The following is an 11,109-nucleotide window of genomic DNA, read 5'->3' on the forward strand; positions in this document are numbered from 1 at the left end:
TGGCGGGGGTGAGGAGGGGGGAGTGCTAATTTGGATGCCGAGGTTTTCTAGTCACCCAACAATAAGAAGCTAGTAGAGCTAAACCATTGTAGCCGCTCATGGTTATTTTGGCTAAGAGGAAGAAACTTATAACATTATAGCCGCTCATGGTTATTCTGGCTGATTGATCTTCCAATATGCTAGTTTCAACAATTCTCGTTCTCTACATTTTTTCCTGGCTGCTTGGCCAGTAGTAGGTATTTGGTTCATTGCTTTAGGTATTAGCACCATGGCTTTCTATTTAAATGGTTTCAATTTTAACCAATCTGCAGTTGACAGCCAAGGTCGTGTAATTAACACTTGGGATGATATTATCAACCGTGCTAATCTTGGTTTGGAAGTTATGCATGAACGTAATGCTCACAACTTCCCTCTAGACCTAGCTGCTGTCGAAGCTCCATCCACAAACGGATAAGACTTACGTCTTAGTGTATATGAAGCGTTGAAGTTGAAGGAGCAATACCGACGCTCTTGATAGAATAAGAGGGTCGGTATTGCTCCTTCATTTAGTTTTAGTATTGTTTTATTTCCATAAAAAAGTGCACCTTTTATTGAAAGGATTTACTTTTTTTGTACAACATACTATACTTATTTAAGTATTAATAAAGATAATAGATAACTACTCAAATATCTAACCTCGAGTGATATAAAATTTAAATATTAGGTGGCGGATGTAGCCAAGTGGATCAAGGCAGTGGATTGTGAATCCACCACGCGCGGGCTCAATTCCCGTCGTTCACCCATAATATCTATTTAATCATAGAGAACTATATACTAATGTTGAGCTTTTCAATTTTTCCTAATAAATGATTAGCAACAAAAAGATTTTTTTTACTGAACGTGTCACAGCTAATTACTCCTATCTTTTTTTCTTTTGTAAAGACGAAGAAACATATTCTCGATTTTCTCTCATATTTAGTACATCGACGAAGAATCAAACTATCACTATATTTATTCCTTTTTCTACTTCTTCTTCCAAGCGCAGGATAACCTCAAGGGGTTGTGGGTTGTTTTCTACTAATTGGGGCCCTTCCTTCACCACCCCCATGGGGATGGTCTACAGGGTTCATAACTACCCCTCTTACTACAGGACGCTTACCTAGCCAACGCTTAGATCCAGCTCTACCCAAAATTTTCTGGTTCACCCCAACGTTACCCACTTGCCCGACTGTTGTTGAGCAGTTTTTGGATATCAAGCGGAACTTCCCAGACGGTAATTTAATGTGGCCGATTTACCCGCTTTTGCAATCAGTTTCGCTACAGCACCTGTTGCTCTAGATAATTGTCCATCCTTTCCAAGTGTGATTTCTATGTTATGTATGGTCGTGCCTAAGGGCATATCGGTTGAAGTAAATTATTCTTTTTGATCAATCAAAACCCCTTCCCAAACTGTACAAGCTTCTTCCAAATCATACGGCTTTCTGGATGTATATAATGATATCTAGACAGATGGATCTTATATGAATCGTATGATGAAGTACCACATGAGTGGATATATAGGAATCCAAATCTGCCGAATCACTCATGTTATGATCTTATACATCCTAGGTCTCCCCGTTCCATCATCTGGATTATGTTCTTCATGTAACATTCAGACCGAATGATTCTATGAAATTACGTCGATACTTCCACATATTACGGGTAACGTAGGAGACATCTCTATTTTTTCCCCGGGGTAGAATTACCACTACTTAACTTTCAACTCTCCTCTGACCATCAAATGAAATGTGAATAACCCTTCCTCCTCTCTTTGAAACAAAGGGTGCTTCCGGTTCTGTCGATGCTTCAAACAATTTTGTCTTCTCCATATTACCATATCTCTAGAGTCAATAATTTTATATGAGGAATTACTGAACTCAATCACTTGCTGCCGTTACTCTTCAGTTTTCTGTTGAGGTCTATCCCGTAGAGGTACTCAAATTGGATCAGTGATTGATTTCTAGGTTTCGTCGTAAACCTAATTGGTTACTTCCAATTACGTAAATCAATGGTTCAAACCGCACTCAAAGGTAGGGCATTTCCCATTGAGATAGGAACTTTTGTACCAAAAACAATGGTATCTCCAATTATAGTCCCTCTGGGATGTAAAATATATATCTTCTCACCATCCCCATAGTGTATGAGACAAATGTATGCATTTCGGTTGGGGTCGTATTCTATGGTTATGATTCTACCAGATATGTCTTTTTCATTTCGTCGAAATCTATTTTACGGTGTAGACGCTTAGGACCTCCCCCTCTATGCCTTGCGGTAATGATGCCTCTGGAATTACGACCTTTACCACAATGACGTTGCTTCCCAGAGATCAAATTATTTCGTGAATTGGATTTCACTTGACTGTCTACGACCCAATTGCGTGTGCTCGGAGTAGAAGTTTTGTATAAATGTATCATTGTGTTATTAAGTATTTTGTTTAAGTTCTTTTCTTTCTAAAAGGTGGAATAGAATAACCCGGTTGAAGCGTAATTATCATACGCTTGTAATGCATTGTATGTCCCGTAGGTCCCATTATTCTACCCTTTCCCGGGTGTCGATGACTACTCATAGCTATTACCTTGACACCAAAGAAGAGTTCGACCCAATGCTTTATTTATGTCCTAGTTGATCCTGATTCGACATTAGAAGTATATTGATTGTTCCCCAATAACCGAATACTTTTGTCTGTAATTACTGCAAATTTGATTATATCCATAAATCCATTTTCTTCCTTATGAGTTCCAGTATTGATAAGAATTCTAGTTCGTACTGTTCATATGTTATGGTATGAATATACCATACCAAGTCGTTATGTATGGATGATGAGATTCCATTGATACAAAGCCAATTCCAATAGACTTATTGAACGTTCTCATTGGCATGCATCCAGCAGGAATTGAACCTACGAATTTTCCAATTATGAGTTGGGCGCTTTAACCACTCAGCCATGGATGCTTAACATGGATCATCGTACATCGTGAATAACCAAATTCCAATTGAAATGAAATCTTTAGGAGGAATCAATGAAACGACATCAATTCAAATCCTGGATCTCGAATTGAGATAGATCAAGAATTCTCACTATTTCTTAGATTCATGGACCAAATTCGATTCAGTGGGATCTTTCACTCACATTTTTTTCCACCAAGAACGTTTTATGAAACTCTTTGACCCCCGAATTTGGAGTATCCTCCTTTCACGCGATTCACAGGGTTCAACAAGCAATTGATATTTCACGATCAAAGGTGTAGTACTGCTTGTAGTAGCGGTCCTTATATATCGTATTAACAATCGAAATATGGTCGAAAGAAAAAATCTCTATTTGATGGGGCTTCTTCCTATACCTATGAATTCCATTGGACCCAGAAATGATACATCGGAAGAATCTTTTTGGTCTTCCAATATTAATGGTTGATTGTTTCGCTCCTCTATCTTCCAAAAGGGAAAAAGATCTTTGAGAGTTGTTTCATGGATCCGAAAGAGAGTACTTGGGTTCTCCCAATAACGAAAAAGTTTATAATGCATGACTCTAACTGGGGTTCGCGGTGGTGGAGGAACCGGATTGTAAAAAGGTGGAATTCTAGTTGTAAGATATCTAAGGAAACTGTAGATGGAATTGAGATCTCATTAAAAGAGAAAGATATCAAATATCTTGAGTTTTTTTTGTATCCAATACGGATGATTAGATCCGCAAGGACCATAATTGGGAATTGTTTGATCGTCTTTCTCTGAGAAAGAAACGAAATATAGTCAACTTGAATTCGGGACAGCTATTCGAAATCTTAGTGAAACACTGTATTTGTTATCTCATGTCTGCTTTTCGCGAAAAAAGACCACTTGAAGTGGAGGGTTTCTTCAAACAACAATGAGATGAGTCAACTATTCAATCAAATGAGATTGAACATGTTTCACATCTCTTCTCGAGAAACAAGTGGGTATTTCTTTGCAAAATTGTGCTCAATTTCATATGTGGCAATTCCGCCAAGATATCTTCATTAGTTGGGGAAAGAATCTGCACGAGTCGGATTTTTTGAGGAACGTATTGAGAGATAGAGTTGGATTTGGTTAGACAATGTGTGGTTGGTAAGCAAGGATCGGTATTTTAGCAAGGTACGGAATGTATCATCAAATATTCAATATGATTCCACAAGATCTATTTTCATTCAAGTAACGAATTCTAGCCAATTGAAAGGATCTTCTGATCAATCCAGAGACCCTTTCGATTGATCTTCCAATATGCTAGTTTGGAAGAAACTAGTTTCTGATCGAAAGGTCACGATCAGATGCGTCGTCCATATGTGAAATATTTGACATTCACTGGAGCAGCTATCGAAACAAGGCGCGATCAAAATGACAAATGAGATGTCTCTTTCTTTTTGAGTTTGTAAGATAGAAACATTGTAAGTATCCAAGGTTGGGCATTAGTTCTTGTGTAGTGCATAAATTACGAAATCTAAAACTTTCATTTACAGACATTTGAATTGTCGAAATTCAAGTAAGGAGATCCAAAAATTGTCTATCCGTGGATACAAGAATTTGATTTATGGAATAATAATCTATTCAGTTTCATCTAACCTGTTGAAGACGCATACCAATACCAGTATATGCAATAGGGGTGTGCAACGGACGGACGGTTGCGGATTAGGGGCCCGCAACCAAACCGTCAAAGTTGCGTATTTGGAAAATTGAACCGTAACCGGCCCAATCACCCGCGTATTTGACATCCACGGATTAGCGGGTGATGCGGACCGGATGCTGATTAACCGCGGATTTAGAATTATTTAAAAAAAAAAAGTCTGCCTATCTGTGAAAATCCCTTCGTATGGGTAATTGATCTCTCTATTTATGTTAACTCACTGTCTCACTCCCATGATAATAAATTAATAACAATGAAGCAAATGCCAAAGTTTTGTTGCACAACATTATGAGTACAATATATACTTATTAGGTAGTAATCTTAATTAACACTGCAACTGATAAGTGTAGTGATCTTTAATCATTTGATGTAGCACCTTGTTTTTGAAAACGAATTTAATTTCCTCTATGAATTGACAAACAGCAGGATAAATTTCCTGGATTAGTGCTTTAGAAGGATTCTTGTCCACATTAGACCACCTTTGGCGGATAATTAACTGCTACCTTGTTTTGTGTTTATATTCAATATCAAGAGGAGGGCACAACTTCTTTTTCCAGTAGTTCTCACAACGCACGGAGTGGATCACATGCAAGCATCGAGAAGCTTCAAAACCTTCAGTTTCTCCAAGAAGATTATGCAGATCTTGAAATGTTCTCTGAAGAGGACGAACCTCTTATTCCTAATAAATTAAATTAGAGATATCTAATCTAATCTAAAATCTAAAACTCAATTTTTGCGGGTGCGGGTGAATCCACGGATTTTAAAGTCCAAGCGCAACCAAACCGCTAAACCTTGCGGATTTGAAAACTCAACCGTGTCCGATCCATAGACTCTTGCGGATTGGTTTTCACCCGCAATTTTGCGGACGGTTGCGGTTGAAAACCGCGGTTTCGGTTTTTCTGCACACCTCTAATATGCAAGTAAAAAACAAGGCCCATTAATTGTTGTGGAATAATCATTTTTCACGAGCAAAACAAGCCCCATCAGTCCCATATTCATTTTTTTTTCCTTCTACCAAAGTACAAACGCCTCAGTAACTACCACCGCCTCCTCTGTAACCACCGCCGCCAGAAGAGCCACAATTATAGGCCTTTCATTGGCAAAGCTAACAGGGTAACACGAATGGGCCTTCCAGCAAAGCATGGCCATCCATAGCAGTTTGTGCTGCAGCTGCATTTTCGTCAGATGTGTGGATCTTCCCGTTTCTCTATCAACAATGATTTTAGCTTCAGTAACATCCCCAAAGGTTGTAAATTAATGAAAGAGAGAGAATAGTGCGAATTCCTCTTTGGTTATGAAAATCCACAAGCGATTTATGGAATGATAATCTATTCAGTTTCATCTAACATGCTGAAGAGTGAAGACATACCAGTATGCAAGTACAAAACAAGGCCCATCAATTGTTGTGGAATAATCATTTTTTTACGAGCAAAACAAGACCCATCAGTCCCATAATCATTTTTTTGAACTATAATTTTAGGCATACCAAAATCTTTCAAGGCATATAAAATAGTTTTCCCATCCTAGGTGATCTTATAAGGGGTGTCTATTTGGTAGTTCAATTACCTATATACCCTTGAACCTAAAATCAAAAAATAAATTGTCCTAAACATCTCTTCTTCTTCCTCTATCCAAACCACCTTTCTTTTCTCTCAATTTTTTTTTCAACACCGTAATTAATTATCGATTCGTGAAAATTCGATCATCGGTTAAATTGAACCATATAATGGATCGTACAAAGAAAAAAGCAACGTCAGGTGTTCTAAATCCTCTTCCAATCCATGAATTAAAGAAGATGAACCAATTGAAGATGAAGGTTTAAAAACTATAATTGAACCAGAAATTGAATCGAAATTCAACCATTTGAAGCTCCAAATACTGAAATGAGGATAAGAAGGTATTCCCTACAAGCCTAATCTTTTATTTGTTGTTTTTCATGGATTGAATGGGTTAAATTGCTAAAAACTTAGGGTTTTTGACAGTTACAGTAGCGGGTTCGGCTGATAATTGAGTTGAATTTTAAGCCGAACTGTTCTTGAAATTTCACCCTGAAAGTGTCTATGAACAGTTCGGCTAAACCGTAAATTTCAATTTTTATCCGAACCCCAAAATGTGTATTCAATACGTCCCAGAACAGTGTCAGGTTCGGCTAATACCTTGCAAACCTTCCTGGCCGAACCTGAGAAGTGAAATTTATCCCAGGTGGTTGTGAGGTTCGGCTGACTCGATTGGATTACTTTCAAGTCGAACCTCTCTCTGTAAACACTTCAAAAATATTGATTTGCAGGCTCTAGGTTTGGCTAGCTCGTGTTGTTGAGTTATCAGTCGAACCTTCTCTTTGCACACTCAAGTTTTTCGATCTTGTTTTCGCCATAACTTTTTCGTCCGATGTCGGAATGACCTCATTCTTTTTGCGTTGTGTTTATATTTTCATTCTCTTGAAGTTGAAGATAAGATATCATTGATTTTAATGAGTTTATTATGGACCTTGGTATTCTCCATCATTAGACTTCACTTTCTTAACACTTTTAGTAATTTTCACTTTTTTTGTTTGGTTCATCCTATGAAAGGCTGCACAATAGAAAACATATGTAATAAAAAGCCTAACCCCTAAATGTGTATGAATTTAAGTGTTTCATGGAAAATCAGTATCATGTTCGGCTGATGTGATTTTTTGAATATGAGCCGAACTTGGAAAAATATATAGTTCGGCTGATACGATATTTGGAGTGAAAACCGAACCTAACTCTCAGGAATATGTTCGGCTTGTTATTAGACTTTAATATAAGCCGAACTAGGATCTTGCAAATAGGTTGGAAGTTGGAAAATGAAGGTCCGGCGTATAACGTTAACAAATTCAGCTAGCCGAACTGTTCATCAATTTAGTGGGTTCGGCTTATATTTTTAAGCCGAACATAGTCCTGGTTCGCCGAACCATGATGAAAAATACAATTTTTTGATGATTTCAAGCTACAAAAGTGAGATTAAACATAAAATAGAATTGTACATGTATGTTAGAAGCATTGGGTTTCTCATCTATGTATTCATCATCTGGATTTGGCTCATAAAAATCATCATCTTGAATTTGAGTTTGAGTAAAATCATTCTCATAATCTAAGAAATCAGCCATTTCTGGATCATTGTTGTAGTTGATATGTATTTTCTTAGGTTTTTTAGGAATCAAGAAAAAAAATTTCTCACTTTCTCCTTTTCCTTCTCTCCTTCTCAATAAAAACTTTATTTTTTTTCCCCAAATTTTTTCATCTACCCAAAACTTTATAATTCTGAATTATCTTAATCACTAAACAAAAGTTTTATCACTAATCCAGATTACTAGCACTAATACGTAAAGGGTAGATTTGCCATTAAAAGAAAATTGGCTAAGGGGATTTCTGATTTTGTTATTTCACATCCTTTTTTGTCTTTATTCAGTATGCCTAATAAGATTTCAATATGCCCAAAATCATGGTTCATTTTTTTCCCTTCTACCAACGCCTCAGTAACTACCACCGCCTCCTCTATCACCACCGCCGCCAGAAGACCCACACTTATAGGCCTTTCATCGGCAAAGCTATAAGTGTAACACGAATGGGCCTTCCAGCAAAGTCATGGCCATCCGTAGCAGTTTGTGATGCAGCTGCATTTTCGTCAGATGTGTACCTCACAAATCCCTTGGATCTTCCAGTTTCTCTATCGATTCAACAATGATTTTAGGTTCAGTAACATCCCCAAAGGTTGCAAATTAATGTTTCAGAGATTGATCATCAGTATCGTATGAAAAATCTCCAATAAACAGCTTTGATCCTGACATACATCGGACAGCATTGTGCACATATGCCAAATAACCTTGCACATTTGATGCAATGATTTGGGATATGTTTTTCCTTACAAGGCCTCCAAGTTTACCAGCAAACCACATCTCGATTGATAACTGAAACCTGAAGAAGGAAGATTTTTGGGTTGTAAGAAGAAAATAATTCAATCAGTGAGATACTGGGAGGGGAGAAAAGGAGAGAAAGAGGCGGCCACTAAGAACGGTTTAAGCCTCCAAGGGATTTACAACTTCATGGCATCTGAGTCGGAGACTCAAAGTCATGGTCAATGTAGTTAATATCGGATATCGGTTCATCTCGGCCGGGACCGATACACTGGTACGATTTTATATCGGGGATATTATCGTTGAAATATCGGTTCTAGATTTAGAGACTATAATTTTATATTAAACATTTCTCCACACATTTTCGGATAAGATATAATAGATAACATCAATTTTATCAAAAAAACAAAAGAGTAACTTTACTAGACTTGCTTCGAGAGCTACATGCACCTCTACTACCACCTGGAAGACTTTCTTCGGAAAATTACCCTTAAACTTTATAGAAAACGACCAATACCGTCTCATATCAGGAAATGTAGGAAAATTTTGTATCGACCGATACGGCCGATATTATCGGGCGAATACCGTATCCCCGATATCCTTCTTATCGTATCGTTCTCGGCCGATATCCGAAATATCCCCGATATATCGGCCGATACGGCCGATATTGACTACACTGGTCATGGCACACTTCTCTGGGCCAATTTTTGAAGCCAAGAAGGGACAATAATCCCAGGCCCAGAAATACCGCGGCAGGTACAAATTTCTGAAGCATTTTCACTGGAAAAAAACAAAAGAAACCTATCTTAATCAACCGAACCAAACTCATACTATATAATTTAAATACAATAATTCAAAAACAAAAAAAAAAAAAAAAAAACTTGGTGGGCCCGGAGGTGTGTGAAAATTAAGCGCAATAAAAACGGGCCTACAGTAATACCGCAAGTGCACGGTCGTCAGTTGTAGCTCGTGCAAGTACGGGTCGATCCACAGAGACTGGGTGTGTTTTGGAGTTTTCTAGCTATTTTGGGCTCTAAATTGCTATTGTTGGGCTTTGGGTACCAATGGATTTTGGTAACCAATGGGTTATGATTGTGCTTTGGGCCTTTGAGTTCTTTGGGAATGAACTGGGCTTTAGCTTTAGCCTATCAGTAAACTAGGCTTTGGAGAGAACTGTAGACTGAGCTCAATGATCTTGAAGTGCTCTTGGGCTCAGTGGTTTTGAAATGAATTAAACTGGGGTTTTGATGTGAGCTAAGCTTTGATTGAGTTGGGCTTTCACAGTGAACTGGGCCTGTCTTTAACCTTAAGAGTTTACAGTGGGCTTAAAGCAGAAGAGAAGTGACAGAGTTGAGAGCAAAGTGGGCAGTAACAAGAGAGCAGTGAACAAGAATGGTAAAGAAAGACAGTGAGCAAACAGAAAGTGACAGTGAGGAAGTAACAAAGTGAAACAATGTATGTACAAGGCCAACATGAGAGGGTATTTACAGGGCAGTGACAAGAGAGGACTGGTACTGTGGACAGCACAGGCAAAGTAAGAGAGGCACAACAGCAGCAGTAGGGTAATGCAGGCTGGGCAGGGAAGCAAAACAGGGCAGAACAAGGCAAAACAGGGCAATATATCAAAGGGAAAGTGGACAATGGCAATGGAGATAGTGTCATTATATACAATGTGGCAATATATACAATGATAAAACAACAGTGATCTACATGTGCATATTAACAATGGCATGGTAGTGGCAATGTGGTAGTGATAAATCAAGACAGTTGCAAACCAAGGCCTAAGCCAAGGGCAATGGCAGGGGAGCAAAACTACATATACAAAACAGAGAAACAACACAACTAGGTTATGAATCCACCTTGTGACCTAGCCAGATAGTGTAATTCTATGTTAAATCCCTGTCCCTAATGGAGCTAGGTGAAGGTTCAAGCCTGCCTATGTTCCAGGGCATACATAAATGGAATGGAAAGATAAAAAGCTTGCTCAACTGTTTACTCCTAGCATTGACTGTCTTTTGACAGCACAATCAATCACAAGCACAGTTGAGCACTAATTTCCTCCATTTCTCAATCAATTCTATTTACATGAATTATAACCTATCATTCCACCACTAACAGTGACTTAAGGCATCATCTCAGCCTAGCTATACACATACACATGTGAGCTCACATAACAGCAACAAAAACAAAACATTTACTAAACAGAGAACTACAAACTAACATGTGAACTAGAATGAAATGTGAATTAAAACATAAAACAAACTGAATTGAAACAAGATAAACTAAAACTGAATTTGGAATTAAAATTGAAAATTAAAATTAAATCTACAAATACAAAACAGGGAAGAAAAATCTACCCAAGAGGAACTGGCTAGTCCATCCCTCATGGGGATACACTGACTAGTCCAGAGATATCCAATACAACACCCCAAAGCCTCTATTTATACCCAATTCCCCCAATTTAGGGTTTTACACAATTCCCTCAAAAATTCCCAAAACAGTTGAAATTAGGGTTTGGTATTCTCACCTAATTCGCTGAAATCAATCCCAATTAACGTCGACCCATGCCTTGTAATCTCTT

General features: G+C 38.0%; 1 non-coding gene across 1 annotated transcript; it reads right to left on the bottom strand.

Annotated features, from left to right (window-relative positions):
- Positions 1-2,896: 2,896 nt before the first annotated feature.
- TRNAM-CAU lies at positions 2,897-2,970 on the bottom strand. The gene has a single exon. It is a non-coding gene; the product is annotated as a tRNA-Met (tRNA).
- Between the last annotated feature and the right edge of the window lie 8,139 nt (positions 2,971-11,109).

The sequence above is a fragment of the Papaver somniferum genome, chromosome 8 (genome assembly GCF_003573695.1).
Source record: "Papaver somniferum cultivar HN1 chromosome 8, ASM357369v1, whole genome shotgun sequence".
Taxonomy (NCBI): Eukaryota; Viridiplantae; Streptophyta; class Magnoliopsida; order Ranunculales; family Papaveraceae; genus Papaver; species Papaver somniferum.